The sequence below is a fragment of the Episyrphus balteatus genome, chromosome 1, assembly GCF_945859705.1.
Source record: "Episyrphus balteatus chromosome 1, idEpiBalt1.1, whole genome shotgun sequence".
Classification (NCBI taxonomy): domain Eukaryota; kingdom Metazoa; phylum Arthropoda; class Insecta; order Diptera; family Syrphidae; genus Episyrphus; species Episyrphus balteatus.
Genome location: NC_079134.1, coordinates 87,241,479 through 87,260,331, shown reverse-complemented (window position 1 = coordinate 87,260,331; position 18,853 = coordinate 87,241,479). Strand labels below are relative to the sequence as shown.

Here is an 18,853-nt window from a genome sequence, read left to right as displayed (position 1 = left end):
TGTGTTAAATAAAAATTATCAAATATATGTAAGATCCAGACTTCAACATTATACATATTTCACGTAACATTAAAAAAAATAAGAAACTTAAAACCAATTCATAAAACTCAAAAATAAAAACTTACAACATAAACAAAACAATTCATAAATATCTATAGGTAGTTATTCATATAAAAGGTAAGGTAGCTATGTACCTACGTAATTCTCATAACAAAATATAATTAAATTTTCAGATTTAATTATATTTTTTTTTTCTTAAATTTCCAATTTTTTTTACATATAAATACAAGATTTCATATCAATTAGTCTTTAATTTATTTTAACTTTCATTTTTTTTTAAATATAAATCAACCGATTATATTTTTCGTTTGATAATATATTTTTTGTAGTTCATAAAATATACCTTTTTTTTTGTGATATTAAGAGAAAAAAAAGGAAAGAAACTGGAAAGATGAATTAAGGTATGGATGAAAGGAAAGATTTTGGTTTAAGAATTTTTGACATCCATCGGCAGATAAGTTATTTAGGCCATCTTTTATGTTCCATTTTAATTTCATTTTTCTCTTCAAACTCGACCGAATTGAACCTTAAGTTTCGCCAGTCCCTACAGAAGCTAATTTTACTTTACTTTTTTCTTTAGTGCGTATTTTTACATTTTTTTTTAATACACTATTTTTTAAAAAGCTTGCTTTTACATTTTCGTCTACTGAAACCAAAATTAGCATTTGGAAATGCTAGTTCTATATACATTTTTTTCTTGGATTCTTTATTGTTAAATTTATTTGTAACTATGATGATGATTTTATGAATCATATATAAATAAAATCATATCTAAACATTTAATGAACACTGAAAACAATTGTGAAATGAAAAAAATGTAGTTAAAAACTGGAACTTTCTTTTTCATATTTTTGCTTTTCAAAGCAAAAATATTGGCTGAAGATATTTAAAAATCAAAAATTTTATTTGTTTTAACAACGGGGATTGACGTTTTGGCGGATTTAGTAATTTGAGTGGATGGGTAAGGGACGACTTGGTTGTTTTTTTGGTAAAATGGGGTTTTTGAGAATGTCCCAATAATTTTTCACAAAATATTATCGCCTTTTACATCTACATTCATTCTCAGAGTGGCCAACCCTAGAAAACCAATCGCATCGTACCCTAGTCTTTTGCGGGTTTGCCGCTTCTAAGTGACCTTTGGGTATCGAGATTGTTCCTTGAGGTTGACCATGTGCTTTACAGGTGTTGTGGAAAAAAGGATTTCTCTTAAACCTGGAATAAACACTTTTATGGTTTGTTTTCTTACAGAATCAACAAACCACTTTCTCAGAGGTATATTTCACATTAATTTCCTGCGAGGAAAAAATGTCTGCCAATCTTTGGTTACAGATGCTGTAACCTTTTGAATTTTTGAGGTGTGACACATGATTATTTTAATTATAAACAAAAAAGTATGTAGATATATATAATTTGCTTACCCCAAACTTGAAGTTTTAAACTGACCTACATTAACTACAATTAGTTTGTATTGGCCGTAGTAGTAAAAAAACTCAAGCAAATTTAACAAAAAAAAAAAAAAAATGTGATCAGATCGTTTTTCAGAAAAAGTGAACAAAAACGAAAACGATGCAAAACAAAAATTAAAACCAAATTATACTTACCTGATTGTTGACATACGTACATACATAGATTTAGTGTAGTCGTTGTTAAGTGTGGTTTCGTATTCCAATTGATGTATGTTGCACTGTTGCACTTTGAATTAAATTAAACTTTTTTTGTTTTTTTTTTTTTTTTTTTTATTCACTTCTAATTTTCAAAAGTCGACACTACACAAAGTTATTGATTGTTTCTATTTTGTTTATATTTTTTTTCTTCTTTTTTACGATTTAAAGGCTCGCGGACCGGCTGCGCCAATGTTATAACAATCGAAAAAGTAACAATTTGGAACTACGCAGAGATTTCTCAGTGGTTAAATTTACACAACTACTTGTTCACGTTTTAAGTTAGACTCGACTTGTCGTGTCATTCCGATAGTCGCGAGTCCAACTTCCTCAGTGGATAATCGTCGGCACGTTTAAAGAGTCAGCACAATTAAATTATTGTCTTATTGCACTTTGATTGACCCAAAACAATATCCGAATGATGATACCGAATGGAAAATCAAAGTGAACATTATAATTGAAGTGTGCTGAGTTCAACGCACGACGATTTCCTCTGGTAGGTATGAAGAGGGCACAACACTGTTATGATACCTTTCTCACACACAACTTAACCTATCAAAAAAACATCCTTTCACCAAAAATAGTTTTTAAAACTTTATGAATCCTTTTTCCCTGCTTTATCTAAAACCTTCATCCATAATTTCATCAGTGTAGCATGTTTTTTACATGGTTTTTGGTTATATTTTACCTGTTGAAGTCAAAAAACAAGCACCTTTGTTTTTAATCGGCCATAACTTTTCTTAGCGCAATCGTATTGACTTTATTTTTATGACATTCAGCATCAAAAAATACCTTGAAAACATGGGTCATATGGTAATATTAGACTAACAATTTTTTTCAGTGTATTTTTGACCTTCACCCCTCTTGTCCGCGAAAAAACACCTTTCCACCCAACTTTTTTGTATAGACTTTTTTGTACTTGGTTCTTATCCCAAAAGCAAACTTTTTGCCAAGTTTCATCATGAGTGTAACAATTTTTTTTAAAATGCATATTTTACCTGTAGGTACTATTGATAGAGTAAACCACTTTGTATTACTAAAAAAAGTGAATCTATCGGTTTAAACTCCAACATCTTAAAGAGGTTTAAATCGTACTTGAAAGGCAGAAAACAATTTGTTCGCGTAAATGATGTGTTATCAGATGTAATTGAGGTCACCTCAGGAGTACCACAAGGGAGTCACTTGGGACCCCTTCTATACTTGTTGCTGATTAATGATATTCCTGATTTCCTAAAAAACACCGAGAACTCAATTTTCTAATGCACATCGATAACATGATACACAAAGCCAACTCAGCCCTCGGTTTTGTTAAATGATGGTCAAAGAATTCTCTAACCCTTATGTGACTCGCTCCCTTTATATAACCTTCGTAAGACCCATCCTTGAATACGCCTCTCAAACCTGGTCACCATATCACCATGTCCACACAGCCAGAATCGAAAGCATTCAACTTCGCTTTCTTCGCTTCGCTCTTCGTCACCTACAGTGGGACGGTCAGTTTATCCTCCCTCCCTATCAAAATCGTCTCAAACTTATCAACCTGAAAACTTTAGAAGAACGAAGAAAAATAAGCGATATTCTATTTATTCACCTACTTCTCACCGGATCTGTTGACTGTCAAACTCTCTATAATTCCATCTTTTTCAATACTAACCCCCGCAATCTGAGAAATCCTCGCCTTTTTTATCTGTCCTCCCACCGTACATACCGTACATATGGATCCAACGAACCCCTCACTCGAATGTTGCGGAGTATAAACACGAACCTTGACTATTTTGATTTTAACATCAGCACTTCTCTTCTTAAACACCGCCTTAACTGTCCCGATCACCCTCTAAGTTAGTTTTTTAAGTTAGATTAAGTTATTGTAGCTTGAATTAAGTCTAATAAATGGGGGTGCTGCCCCCACCAAAATTAAAAATTAAATTAAAAAATTGATGTTCGCGGACGACATTCGGCCCTAGCGAGGTAATCCATCGGAGCGGTTTTTTCCTATTTTCTACGAATCGGAGACTTTTTGCTTCGAGGTATTTCTCCGATCCGCTGATCGGAGATTTTCTCCGACAAATTTCAACGCATGTCATTGCATACGATGAAGTACTTCTAATGGTTGTATTCTTAACAGATACAAATCATTTTTTGTCCGAAGCCCTCCGACAAGTTTTTGTGGCGGAATAAATAATTAAAACGTAAGTAATGAAGAAAAAGAAGTAAACTTTTGTTATTTATTATGGATTTTTCTGTTTAGGCAAATCGAAAAAACATAAGTACATACAAGAAGATCCCCAAAAATTGTGGCTGTATTGGGAAGATCTGCCCAATCAGTTAAATTGAATTGGACCACGACAAAGGGATGTTGATGAATGGAAAAAAGGATGTTCGTGACTATACATAAGTCCAACATAAAATAAAACAATTGATAAACAAAAAAGAAATCGCGGGCACTGGCGGGCGGAGGGCCTTACAGGCAAAAGTCTCTACAAATAAATTTTCTTTCACTTTTTAAAATACTCCTTTTTTTCTTGAGTTTTTGTGCACTTATTTGTTTGGACTCGGCCTCCAAAAATAACGCGACACTTGCCATGGTCACTTTTTAATTTTCTTAAATGAAATAACTTCAACTCGCTTGTTCTTTGAATTGTTATTTTTCATCTGTTGTGTTTTTCTGTCATCTTTGATAATTATAGAGATGGCCTTCTCAAAAAAAATATCGATATTTTTCGATTCGATATTTTGTTGAATAGAAATATCGCAATATCGATTCATTTTCAAATTAACACAAGGGTGTAATTTACCGTACATTGACATTCTTACTTATGAGAAACTATAAACTGAAACTCTCTGTATAGTTATATGACTATTTAAATGTATTTAGGTGTTTTTATATAAAAATATCGGAAGATATTCCAACTTATCGATATATAGGTATATTTTGCACATCTCTATTAAAATCTTGAATGTGACGCATGTCAAATTACTGCGATGCGGTGCGTCGTCTCATTTGTGTAGTATTTTTACCGATGAAAGATACCTCGAATGCAATTTGAACCTCCGACGAAGTATGCGTTGCGGAAAATCTCCGCTCCGATGGAATACCTCGCTAGGGCAGATTAAAACTTTTCGTTCTATTAAATCATTACATGATTGTGTTACCAAGCGACCTACAGTGATTTTTATTTTTATACATGATATGATGTGTTACAACAGAACTGCTAGACGATCAAAGTAAAAAAAAATTTCTGTTCATTTTTTCTTATATAAAATTAAATTTCCTACAAAAAAGATCTGATTGAAAATTTTCGAAGTGTTTTTTCAATTTGACTGTTTCACTTTGGAATTTTGTGATGAGCAAATAAGTGAATAGAAAAATAAAACCACGACTTTTTTTTGATAAAGAGTATGTGATAATTGTCTTTAAAATTAATTTTTTCATAATATGTTTCAGTGATTATGATAAAAATAATAATAATTTGGTTAATTTCCTTATAAATATATGAAATAAAAATAATAAATAATTTATAATTGTAGAACTGACTCATTTTTTACTACAAAATTCCTTGGAGACGGTAAAAATACTTTTTTTAATATTGTTAAAATAATAATAAATATTCCGTAAAGTTAAACAAAATTGAGTAAAAAAAAAAATTGATTTTTTAATTTTTTTCTCGATTTAAATCGTGAATAACTTCTTCAGAACTCAATTTAGGGAAAATTACTATGAGACCTTTTTTGTAGAGAATCCTATAAGAATCTGTCGTGGTTTTATTTTTCTATTCACTTATTTGCTCATCACAAAATTCCAAAGTGAAGGCTTAACTACATACACCACTTTTTGGAAAAGTACAAAAGTGAAAATATTTTTTTTCTGGCTAGCGCAATTGTTTTGTGAAAAAGAGTATACAAATTGTTTTTTAGACCAAAAAATAAGCTTTCTGCATCATTTGTTTTAATTGTTCATCCCAAAAAACTATACAAAAATGCATTTGAAAATTTTCACTTTTGTACTTTTTCACTTTTTGAGCCAATGTAGTTAAGCCTTGAAACAGTCAAATTGAAAAAACACTTCGATTTAAAAAGCTTAATTACTCGAATACGGCTCGTCTGACGAAAATTTTCAATCAGATCTTTTTTGGAGGAAATTTAATTTTATATAAGAAAAAATGAACAGAATTTTTTTTTACTTTGATCGTCTAGCAGTTCTGTTGTAACACATCATATCATGTATATAAATAAAAAACACCGTTGATAGACCTCTTAAAATTATTTTTAACGGCTCAAATTTTCACCAAATTTTTTTTTCATCATCCTGAACCAGATTTTCGAAGTAACTTTCAAAAAAAAAATATTTTATTTTTTTGGCCCAGTCTAATGTACATACAATTTTAATAATAAAATTTTACCTAAAAAATAAATAATAACTATGATTATGTTAAAAAAGTTTTCTTTAAATGTTTTGCTTTTGACATTGTCGTTTACAGATGAGATCAAAAAGTAATATTTATTGAAGACTGAAATCAATTGATTTAATGGGCTATTCACACCTTAGTTTGTTCTGCTGAAAATCGGACATAAAGGCAAATGTCTTCTTATGCTAGTTCGACTATAGCTGAAATAAAGTTGATGGACATATTATTGAACCATTGATTAATTTGACAATAAAACAAAGCTGAAGATATTTTCTATGTTGTAAAAGTGAAGGGAGATTTATAATTAAGAGTCTGTGAGAATAGGGTGGGTGTATGGATCTTTGGGACCATGGAAGAAAACGAAGGCAAAAACCTCCTCTGTATACCTTCGAGTCTATTTATATGAACAGAATAGTAAGGAGCCCATATTACGCAGCCAGTCTAACAAAAGAAATATAAAGAAGCTTGAGGACATAGGGATCACGGAAATCACAAGAAAATCGTTTGATAAAACCTAGAATCTTATTAGCTTTTTTAACTATAAAGTTATAATGGTCAGTAAACGTCAACTTAGTGTCAAGAATAACTCCTAAATCAGAGAATTCGGAAAGCTTACAGAGAGAAGTAGAATCTACAATACAATTATAAGTTATAATTATTTGTTTGCGTATAAAACACATAGTTTTACATTTGTCTATATTCAAAAAAGGTCGGTTTATATTGCACCATTCCCTAAATCTATGTAGATCTTCCTGAAGCTGTGAGCAGTCATTAATTGAGTTTATAATTTTGAAAATTTTAATGTCATCAGCGTAAATTAAAACAGACGAGTTTTTAATAATGGATGTTTTTTCATTATGTACAATGTACCAGAGTTGACATAAAATTCTTCCGATTGCTCATTTCTGAAAGTAACAGTATAACTTCTATTCTTTAAATATGACGAAACCACAGTAAAAAATTGTCATTAAATCCTAAGGCATTTGGTTTGTGGACTAAAGTCTTGTGACACAATTTGTCAAAGGCTTTACTAAAAACTGTGAACACACAGTCTACTTGCTTCCGGTTTTCAAAGGAATCAAGGCAAAAAGAAGTAAAATGGAGCAGATTAGTAATTGCTGACTTATTTTGGACGAAGTCATGTTGATTGCCGCAAATAATTGACTCTCAGTTAATGGATAACATGCTACAGATAGTGGACTCAAATAGTTTAGAAATAACAGAAAGTTTGGCAATGGGTCTGTAATTCGTGATTTCGTTCTTTGACCCTTTTTTGTGAATTGGACTTTTAAAAGCATTTTTCCATACAGTCGATCTTGTACTGTGGAGGAGTGTGCACGCGCAAATCGGCTTTCACAGTGTTTTTAATACGTAATCCGAAAGTTATTAGTAAACGAGTATTAAGTTAGCCAGTAAGGCTATTAACACATCGATAGCTCAGTGGTAGTGGCGTGCGTCGGACCCGAGAGCCGAAGGAACGGCGTTCGAATCCCAGCTGGGTCAAAATTTTCTTAGAGGTTTTTTTTAAATTAAAAAATTGCAAAAAGCATTCGCTTTAAAGCTTATGCAATCGGGAGATATAGCGGGGACATCGAAAGGTGCCCCAGCTACAGAGGAGAAGCCAACGGCAATCAAGCCAACGGCAACAACAGGCGATATGGGTAAAAGGAGACGGCAACCGCTAAGGCCACAGCCGAACCTTGTGAAGCGTCGTTCCACTAAACCTTCAGCTAAGCTGCCAGCTGAGGAGAAGGAAACGGCGCGCACCGCAAAAAATGAAGCGGCAGCTAAATTAAACCAGAAGCCACTAGACGAGGATGAGGTAAGCTACATGTCCAATGGGGAAGAAGGGCTTTTCATATCGGGTGACAGCAACAATTTCGCTGGTCTGTCATCGCCAGAGCCGTCATCAGACGAAGACGATGAGGAGGAGCAGACCCTCCAAATAAAAATCAGCCAGTTTGAGAGGCAAATGGAGGCCCTTAAACAAGAAGTTGCGCCCCTGCTTCAGCTCTTGAAAGAAAAGCAACAAGCGCGCAGAGCCAAAGACAAACAAGAGCTCGCCGACAAGGAAGCCGCTAAAGCAGCCAAAGCAGCGGAACAACAACAACAAGAGCAGCTTCAACTGCAGCAACAGCAAGTCCCTCAACCTCAGCGACAACAACAAGCGCCAAAGCAAAACCAGGAAACCAAGCAGCAACAGAGGCAACAACAATTGCCAGCACAAGTTGCACAACAACAACAACTACAGCTGCCCGTCCAAGTGTCAGAGCAGCAGCAAGAAATGCCACAGGAGCAAAAACAACAAAAACAGCAAAATAAACAGCAACAACAACAACCAGCAGAGGCAGATAAGCCCAGCGGAAGCAAGCCGCAGGTGCGGACTCAACAGCAGCAGGCCCCGGAGCAGCAGCGAGGGAGAGTACACCAGCAGCAGCCACAGAAAATTCATAGCAAAAAGGAAAACGTGCCACCCATCAATGTTTACAAAATGGAGCTAGAGGACACCATAAAGCTATGTAAGTCGGCCATTGGCGAAAAATTTTATATTAAAAGATTAAATAGTAATAAACATGCGATCCACTGCAGTACAGTGGACGATCATAAAAAAATTAAAATTTTGTTAAAAGAAGCCACCACTGAGTACTTCAGTTATACCCCTAAGTTGGAGAAAATCCAAACGGTCCTCCTAAAGGGCATAGATTCCTGCACGGAACCCAAGGCGCTCTATGATGAGCTCCGCCGCAAAGTGAGTGATGATCTCGAGATCATCAGCGTCAAGCCATTCCAAACGGCTTTGTCCAGGCGGGAGAAAAGGAAGCTGCCGATATTTTTAGTACAGCTCTCACCCAACAGCAAACTGGATAGTTTGAGGAGTATCACCGTTCTCAACTACCAGGTTGTCACTTGGGACAAATTAAAAAGGCGCGGTGACATGCTTCAATGCGTGCGCTGCCAAAGGTTCGGCCATGCCGCAGCCAACTGCGAAATGCAGTCGCGCTGTGTAAAGTGTGGAGAGAACCACAATAAGGGGGAGTGCAAACTCGGGGAGGAACGGGTCGAAGATAAGGCCCAGCTAAAATGCGCAGTCTGCGGAAGCGTCGGGCACCCTGCTAATTATCGGGGCTGTCCGAGGTTTCAGCAAATGAAGCAGCAAAAAACGGCGAAGCAGGCTGTCGTAGAAAAACGTCCAGAAGGGCGTGCTCCTATCGTCAACCCAAGCATCTCTTTCGCCCAAATGGCGCAAAGAGCAATGCCGAAGGCGACTCAAAAGCCACCAAAGGTGTCCCAACAGGCCTCCGTGCCTAAAGCACCGGCGGCAGAATCAGAGGTTTTGACCTTGTTACTGAGCATTCAAGCACAGTTAACAGGGCTTCAAAGCCAGATAAGGGAGCAGACAGTGAGGGTAGATCATATCTACACTCAACTGCCTAGCTTAACGCAACTTAGGTCGTAATGGGCGCGCTGTCAGAGAGGCCCCTTAGGATCCTAGCTGTGAATGTAAATTCACTGATTAGGGTCGAACGTAGAGCTAACCTTTTCCAGTTGTTGAAAGATCTATGTCCCGATGTGTTTATGGCTAGCGAAACTAAGCTAAACCAGAAACATAAACTGACAAATATTAATTACAATATCGTAAGAAGAGACCGGCCCGACTCCACTCAAGGGGGCGGTGTTGCAATCTTCATACGTAAAGGCATTAGTTATAAGGTAATATACAATAGTGAAGTGCGAAAATTTCGAACGCTTGAGGTATGCATTGTATGCATCCCTCTCCAGCATGGAAAGCGGGTGTATGCAGTCGCAGCTTATGCGCCAGAAGCACCTCAACCAACTGACTTTACGGCAGAACTCGAAAAACTTTTTCAAGTCCTACGACTGAATTTGGAGGAAAACTATATCCTCATGGCCGGTGATCTGAACGCCAAACACCAAGATTGGGGAAATCAAACACAGAATCAGCGAGGTAATCATCTGTATAATTGGATGAGTCAAAACAATATTGAATATAGGGTTGATCTGTTGGCTACTGAAAGGCCATCGTTTCCAAGAAGCGGTTCTTTTCTGGATTTATTGCTTCTAGACTCGAGACTGACAATAACAGACTCTGTGGGCCAACACCCAAGAAACTGCCTTCGTACAATTGAGTACGACAGCGACCACTGCGGACTCGCCGCCGCAATACAGCTTCCGAACGAGCTTGTGGAATTGAAGGAGTATGTACCGGAGCACTCTTACAACTACGGTAAGATGCGCTGGCCACGCTTCACCAACGCCTTAGCATGAGAACTGCGTTCGAATAACATAGCCCCTCCAAACGACAGAAATCTGTCGAACAGTGAGATCGATGGTTATCTCCAACAGATGGACGATACCATCCTACAAACGATGAACAGAACGATACCCAAATACAAAGAACGTGACCAAAATAACGTTTACCGTAACGCGACTATTGATGCACTTCACAGACAAAAAAGCGGACTATTGACAAGACTTAAACGTTTATACCGGCGATTTACCGACCCACACGATCTGGAGATTAGAACACTGAAGTCGTCGATCAAAAACATCAACCAGTTGATCAAAGAAAACTATAGGTTGTCTATTAATTTGTATTGGGACAAAAAAATTCGGTCCGTTAATTCTAGCGACCCGAGTATGTTTCCGCAGATTAATAAGATTTTTAGACGGAATGATCAAAACGAGCTTCCGTGTCTTAAGCTCCAGAGAACTGTGGAAAACAGAGACGTACTTCTGACCGCAGGCATAAATCCAGGGGAAGCCATCTTGGACGACGACCTCTTTATAATCGAAGATCCGCAAGAGAAAGTGGAGGCGGTGGGTGCTGCCTTCCAGCAAGTGTACAAGGTTAATGCTAGCATTAACCCGAACCATGACCTGGAAAACAGGGCCCTCCTTCATCACTTTTATCTACGTAATGATATTACGCAATGGCGATCTGAGAATCGCGGTTTTACTGGGTTTAATGAAGAGCACTTGGCAAACGCCATCATCGCCGAGCATGCTGGGGCTAACACCCTGTTAGTTACGAAGGTAGAGCTCAAGCTCATCTTCGATTCATTAAAGAAAAAGAAGTCAGCAGGAGTCGATGGTATATCCAATATTGTACTACGACATCTACCGCAAGAAGCTATAGACATTTATGCCACTCTGTTCAACAACGCTCTGAATAATGCATATTATCCAAAGCGTTGGAAAACAGCAGTGGTACATCCTCTACCGAAAAAGGGAAAGGACAACTCCAATCCAGCAAATCTCCGGTCGATAAGTCTCCTTCCAAGTATTAGCAAGGTATTTGAAAAAGTTATCAATAGGGCTCTGTCTCAGTGGGCTGAGGACAACAATATCATACCGGATAATCAATTCGGGTTTAAGGCAGGACATGATACTATTCATGCCGCGTCTAAACTTGTATCTGATATTCAGTGGAACAAATCTAAAAAACAGTGCACGGGTGCCTGTCTTGTTGATTTGGAAAAAGCTTTCGACACCGTTTGGTTGGAAGGTCTCTATCTTAAATTAACAAGACTTGGTATAAGTAAACCACTTTTATATATGCTTTATGACATGCTCAATGGTAGAACGTTTGTTGTCAAAAGTGGCAATGTAACTTCTACTGGAGTTTTTAATATTAAAAATGGTCTTCAACAGGGAGCGGTGAACTCACCGATTCTCTTTAGTATTTACACCAGCGATCTGATAGGAAGTCTAACTCAGGCAATTGCGTATGCCGACGATCTAATTGCGTACAGAACAGCTCCAAAAGTTGAAGTCATAAGAATTCTCTTGCAACGTGACTTTGACAAAATTCAGCGATATTGTGATGACTGGAAGTTGAAAATCAACTTTCAGAAATCAGAAACGATTCTATTTAGGACTCCCTTGGCTAGGGCCTCAGGGGATACGCGAAGGAACTGGCGGAAGCTGGCGATCGCTGGACCACACGGACATCCACTGCCGAGTAAAAGTGTAGTAAAGTACCTTGGCATCTGGCTAGATCAATATCTATATTTCAATAGACATATGGATGCTGCTCTGGCCAGGGCTAGGGGAGCTTTTGCCCTGACGAAACGGCTGTTTTATAGCAGTCGGCTTGACACCAGGGTTAAGGTGATTTGCTACATGGCCCTTATCCGGCCGATGATTGTCTATGGATGCCCTGTGTGGTTCAACGTTGCTCCATCTCAAATGGAAAAGTTTCGGGTGTTTGAGAGGCAGTGTCTTAGACGTTGCCTTGGTCTGCACAGAACACCCGAATCTGATTACACGCATTACTATTCCAATGAGGTCTTATACAATAGGGCCAACATAAATAGAATTGATAACTTTATGCTGAAGCTTGTTCGTGGCCACGTTTCAAGAGCGATGGCCTCTTCAAATAGCTACATTTTTGGGGCTTACTACCCTAACGACGAATACTTCAAGAGTGTGTGTTTAAGCGGCTATATTCCGCCTGAGGCATTCCTCTATTTAGATAGTCGGGGGCTTGTACAGGATAGATTGGCAGTTCCGCTAATCTACCACGTCGGGCGAAGAACCGTGGACAGGCGACTGCTGTATGACGGGGACATCCTCGCACTAGGCGGAGAAGGGCGTCTTCGGTTCAGTAGGACTGTGTCCGATCGGGACCGTAGAGATAGGGTAAGGCAGGAGAACCAGTTTTGGTGGCTTCATAATAGTGTAAATAGTTAAAGTGGTCTTTGTTTTTATGCCTTGGCTGGCTTACATAGTTTTAGGTGTTTAGTTTTAAGTAGGGACAGTCAGGGTGGCACAAAAAAAAAAAAAAAAAAAAAAAAAATACAAAATACAAAAAAATACAAATAATACAAAAATGCTTGCTGTGGCTGTTCTAGTTTTTAAGTAGTTTTAAGTAGTTTAAGTAGTTTTAATTAGTTTTTAAGTAGTTTAAGTAGTTCTAATTAGTTTTTAAGTTTTAAAATAAACAAACAAAATGATCAGAATCCAAGTTTTTTTTAGAAATTATTTCTTGGAAAAAATAAAACCTTGAAATACTATTTGAATTAAATTAGTTTTAAGGCCGAAAGGCATTAGTATTAAGAAAAATGAAGAATAACTAAGAGTGCCCGTATAGGGCCAGTAAGTTAGTTGTAAGTAATTGATAAGTAGGCTAGTTTTTATGAATTTTTGTCTAGCTTTAAGATAGTTTTAAGATGATGAAAAATAAAAATGAATTTAAAATTGAAAATTGAGCATTTTTCCATAGTACTGGAGAGATTGAGCACCTCAAAGATTCGTTGAATAAAACATAAAGAGGATATGATAAATAGGACACGCATTTTTTTAACACACATGATGGTACACCATCAGGGCCAGGGCTAAAACAGTCAAGTTCTGAGACATTTCTTCACATATGGTAAAATTAAGTGAGCTAAGGTGTAGAAAATTTTGGGCTGGAAAGAATGGAGCGGTAGTTTGAGAAGAAGGAGGAACATCAAAAGCATCTTTGAAGAAACTAGCAAACATGTTCGAAATCAATTTTGAGCCATGACTTGATGTGTTGTTATATGACATAGAGTTAGGGAAGCCGTCAGCATTTCTTTTGCTTTTCACGAAGTTCCAAACGTTTTTTGGGCTCTGTTTTAACTCTTCTTCAATTTTACAAATATAGCCTGAATAAAGGGTGTTGAAGAAGTCAGCAAACATACATTTAAGTTCGGAGTAAATTCTGAAATCAACATCCGCTCTGGTTTTACTAAACTTTAGCCTTATTTCTTTTGTTTTTCAAGTTTTTCAAATTAGTGTCAAACCATGGTGGAATTTTAGAATTATAGCAAGATTAGCGTAATGGTTTAGTTTCGTAAAAACAAGTAAATAAAAAACTATAAAATTCAAAACACATATGATCAATATTCCGATTTGAGAGCATTCGATTCCAGTCAACATTACACAGCAAATTAATTGTGTCCGAGAAAAATATTAATTCTACTAATTTGTTAAAGTGGTTAGCAACTCCATTAAATTGAATAAGACCACAAGAAGCTAGACCATCAATGATTAAGAACTCGTTAGTACAAGTTGGGTTAATAGGCGAAAAGCTATTGAAATCTGTTGATCTTGTCCAGTTCAAGTTCGGAAGATTGAAATCGCCTACGATTAGGAGCTCATTATTTGGTTCCATTTGGTCATGAATGTTTTCAATTAAATTAACGCAGTTCTCGTAGATACAGCTTGGAGGTATGTATACAGAGATAAAATAAAGGGAACCAATTTCCATTTCGATTTTAATACATAGTATTTCGACGTCAGAGAGATCAAAAGCATCAACTAAAGTACATATTAGACAGTTTTTGACTGCAAGTAGAATTCCACCACAAACTGTCAGTGAGTCCTTCAAGTGGTGTCTATCTCGTCTAAAAACTTGGTAGTTCATTGGAAAAGGGTTATGGGATGAGATTTTCGTATTATGTTGTTTGTTTTTAAATTCATGTATTATTATCCCTGTTGGCCAAAGCGATGTAAATTGAGAAGATGGAAAATAGAATCTGGGACTCTTATCTTAAAGGATGCATTTTTGAGTAATTTCGATGAATCATCTTCTCAACTTTGAATAGCGAAGATGTTGTACCTGTGTTGTTTGAAATAAAATTTTTTATATCGAGGGCATTTGTAGTTGGGTCAAGTTTAGATATAAATAATGTGCGATGGCCTTCTACTACTTTCAATCCACTAAATGGGTGAAATTGAATGATTGGCAAGACTTGATTTTTTCGTAATATGAGATGAAGAATGTTTTATATTAGGTAAAGATGATGATGATGGTGTTTGTATGGGATCTGTTTTTGATGCTGAGGTTCCAGATACTATAGTTGATTCTATTGATGTTACTAAGGCGGATGGAGGTAGTGGCGTCGTAGTCATCATTATGTGATTGCGTAGTATGTATTATAGAGGAAGTGGTTAATTTGTCGATTTTTTCGTTAAGATGGAGTAATTGTGCATGTAACTTTTCAAGGTTATATTTATTTTGTAAAACGTCTCGAGTAATGTTAGTGTGTACGGTGTTTTTTAAAGACTATTTTTAAATTTTATTTTAATCTAGGATGTTCAGCATTCAAAAAAGTTCACCGAAAAGTTTATGTTTTTGCCGTTATCCCAGCTTGTTCTTTAATTTTGCTTGGGGATAGAGCTGTTTTCGACGCTTTTTTATACATTTTATTCTTTCCTGAGGTGTTAAAGCTTCTATTGTTCCTCCTTTGAAGTTTTTACCGTTGGAGGCACTGTCTAAAAAATAATTCCTCTCGAAATGGTCACGTCATCCTATTTTTTTGGCAATGGTGCTTATGGAAAAACCTTTGGAATCCAACGCGTCATTTTCCCTTTTTCTTTCGCGTTCAGAACTTTTTTTTACAGATTTTGAATGAAAATCATTAAAAAATAACTCCTTGATGCTTAGTCTTCCAAATTCAATCAAATCAGCGCAAACTAACTAGTTTAAGGTTTGCGTCTAATCATGTGAACCAAAAAAAAACGACCCTTTTTCTTACATCAGAGACAAGAATGAGTAAAAAGTACCGTTAAACTCCACTCATCCACTATTTCTTTTTGTTTTTCTATTAAGCACTAAATAACCATTCTAATAAATACATTTTTTTGGTTATTCTTGCACACACCTACAAAAAAATTAAATTTATGTAAACGAAAATTGGTGCGTCGAACCATGTGAACCGCACTGTATATGTGTCTATGTAGAATAAAAAAAAACTACCGGCAGAACATCTACTAAAAGTGTACTCACCGGGAAAAGATCAGACAAAACTAAAACAGTTTATGGTATCCAGAACAGACCGGAAATTGCTGATATATGCCTATTGTAATGGGAGGCTGAACGTCAGGTGGTTAATAGGGTGATTTATCTAAACAAATCCAATAGTTCTCAGTAAATGCACTGCGCAATGTAGGCCAAAAAGAAAGTCGATCGTTTTTTTTTTGTATTGTATAATATCGTTGTTTTTGCTTCATGGAGGCAGAACATATATACAAGATAAATTCTTCTCACCAGGGAAGACAAGGCAAAATATATAGGAATATATTCACAATCCAGGAGAGAGCGAGTACGATGATTGTTGGTGTTTTCAAAACACAGAACAAGAAATTAAATAAAATTTAATATATTCGATATATATATTTTTTTTGTTTAATTTCAATAAAATTCGATTTTTTTAAAGTAAAACCTCTCGCGAGGAATGAAAATAATTAACAAAATTGTTAAAGTTGATGAGTAACTTGATTTTAGAATTAACAAATAGATTCGTTTAATTTTATGATTTATCACGGAAGCAAAACAATCAGGCAGTACTTGTCTGAATGGTGCTCAAACAATCAAGTGTTTTTAAATGTATCCAAATGCCATTCTTTATCTTTTTCAAAGAGATATTCACCTTTTGTTTTTCAATACGCTTTCGAAGGCACGAAACTTTCAATTTTAAAGAAAAAAAAATCTCTGTGTCATTTTTGATTCCAAGCTCTGCTTTATAGTGAGGCGGCTTAGCATTAAAAAAGAGTTCAATTGTGCACTTTGTGATAAAAGCATGAAATTAACATCGTTGGTAGTACTCAATAAAAGAGTTATTTTGAGATATTGGGCTACCTTGTATTCCATCCGGAAGGGTAGATACAAGACTTTTTCTGTGTTGCACTCGATTTGTTGCATATCATTGTATAGCTGATGAAACATTTGTATTAATATGATACATGATTTCGAGGTATTTTTTAACGCCCGATCGAATAAAATCAATACCAAAATGTCTCGACCATCATGTAAAAAGTTATTGGACTCTTTATGAATTGTCTTTTACTCAAAGAGCAAGAGTCAGAATATTACCAAGTACTCCTTGAAAAAAAGTGGTAGGTTGATAAAATTTTGTGTGGGCGTTTCATATACCATATAAAAAAATAATAAAATATGCTCATAAAAATATTTCATGTTAAAGGGTGTTTTTTTTAGTGATAAAAAACACTTTTTAAATGGTACTATTACACCACATCGAAAATTTTTGCATTTTTTTGAACCGCATATATATTTTATACATCGTATGAGAATCAAAAATAATCAAAAAATTAATTATATTTACCATGGAATATTAAATTTGTATGCAAAACTTAAATTGCTTGCTTTCATTTTTTATTAAATTTTCATACAAATTAATATTTTGAATATTTTGAAAAGTATGAAAAAAAATTGTGCAGTTTGTGATAAAAGGATCAAGTTAATAGGATTGTTAGTAGGTACAATATGTAACCCTTATTTTAAGATATTGGGCCACTTAAAATTTCACCTACGAGGATGTTTATAACCATGCACAGAAAACAATTTAAATGAAGTTTTGTGAAATTTGTGATTAGTAGATGGCTCATGTACATCCTCATAGGTGAAATTTTAAGTGGCCCAATATCTTAAAATAAGGGTTACATATTGTACTAACAATCCTATTAATTTGATCCTTTTATCACAAACTGCTAAGCCGCTTCACTATTAAGTCTCACATAGACTTCGCATTTGCGAAAGCTAACGCTATGTTAGGTTTCATTATCCGAAACTCTAAAGAGTTTACAGATCATTTTACCCTTCGAAGCCTTTTTTTTGCATATGTCAGATCTTCTTTGGAATATTGTTGTGTAAATTGGAACCCATTCTATCAAGTTCATTCAAAGAGAATTGAAAATATACAAAACAAATTTTCTTTTATTGCAGTTCATCGTCTAAATTGAAACATCCGCATCCCAACTTATAAGACAAGATGTCAACCTTTTGGCCTTCAAACTCTCGTTGCTCGACGTAAATACTTTGCAATCATATTTTTACGCGATATTATCACTGCCCGTGTAAATTGCAATTTTCTTTTGTCCCTGGTAAGTGTGTATGCACCATCAAGATATTTTCGATCGCGTTTTCTTTTTTATGAACCTCAAGATCGCGATGTTGATGTTGACACGATGCATCGTGTAAATTATGGTATAAATGAACCCTTAACCCGGTGCATTAGAGAAGCCAATTTAATTTGTACTCATGTTGATTTTATTTCCGAGATTCTTTAAAAAAAACTCACCTTGTTCGTATTAAATTTGTAACCTGGTGGGCTGCTTCACGAATAAATAAATGAAGAAAACATCAGGGTTGAAAAATCCTTTGTACTTTGAAGATTAGGCATCGTTAGAGACATCAAGACTTCATAAATTTTAGCTCCCACAATAGTCTTAGCTTCTTCCTGATGATCATTGAATATGAAGAATTGTTGGATTCTGTCTTCGTGCGGTTTAAAATTTGTACCTGGCACATATGGCTCGATATGACAAACCAATCGACTTGACATTTTCACTTTTTTTTTTTGTTTGTGTGACTGACTTTTTCCTTTTTTTAATTTAATTGCACGACTTTAAAAACTTTTTCCTCATCGCCAGATTTGTTGTGATCCTAATCAAGAAACAATTTAACTTTCTTTAAAGAATTCATTTATTTAATTATACAATTTCTTAACACTAGTAATAATTTAAAGATTAGAAATGTTGTTTGGTTGGTGGACAATAATCGAGTGAGAGCCAAAACCGTTCAATTACATAACATTTGATATACTGCTTAGTATAAATGAATACATAAGATTGTAATGGTTCGATCTAATTTCTTTGGTATTGGTACATGTTATATAAATTTAAATCAAAGGGTAAACATACAAATGTTACAGTAGG

General features: G+C 35.5%; 1 protein-coding gene across 3 annotated transcripts in view; it reads left to right on the top strand.

Moving 5' to 3' along the window:
* LOC129906892 (LIM domain-binding protein 2) overlaps nt 1–18,853 on the top strand; it is a 208,397-nt gene that overhangs the window by 81,934 nt on the left and 107,610 nt on the right. The window contains exon 2 of one of the 3 annotated variants that reach the window (XM_055982878.1): nt 17,862–18,019. The exons of the other annotated variants lie outside the window; for them this stretch is intronic. The gene's annotated coding sequence lies outside the window, so the exon portion shown is untranslated. The remainder of the gene's footprint in view (nt 1–17,861; nt 18,020–18,853) is intronic. 3 annotated transcript variants of the gene reach the window in all.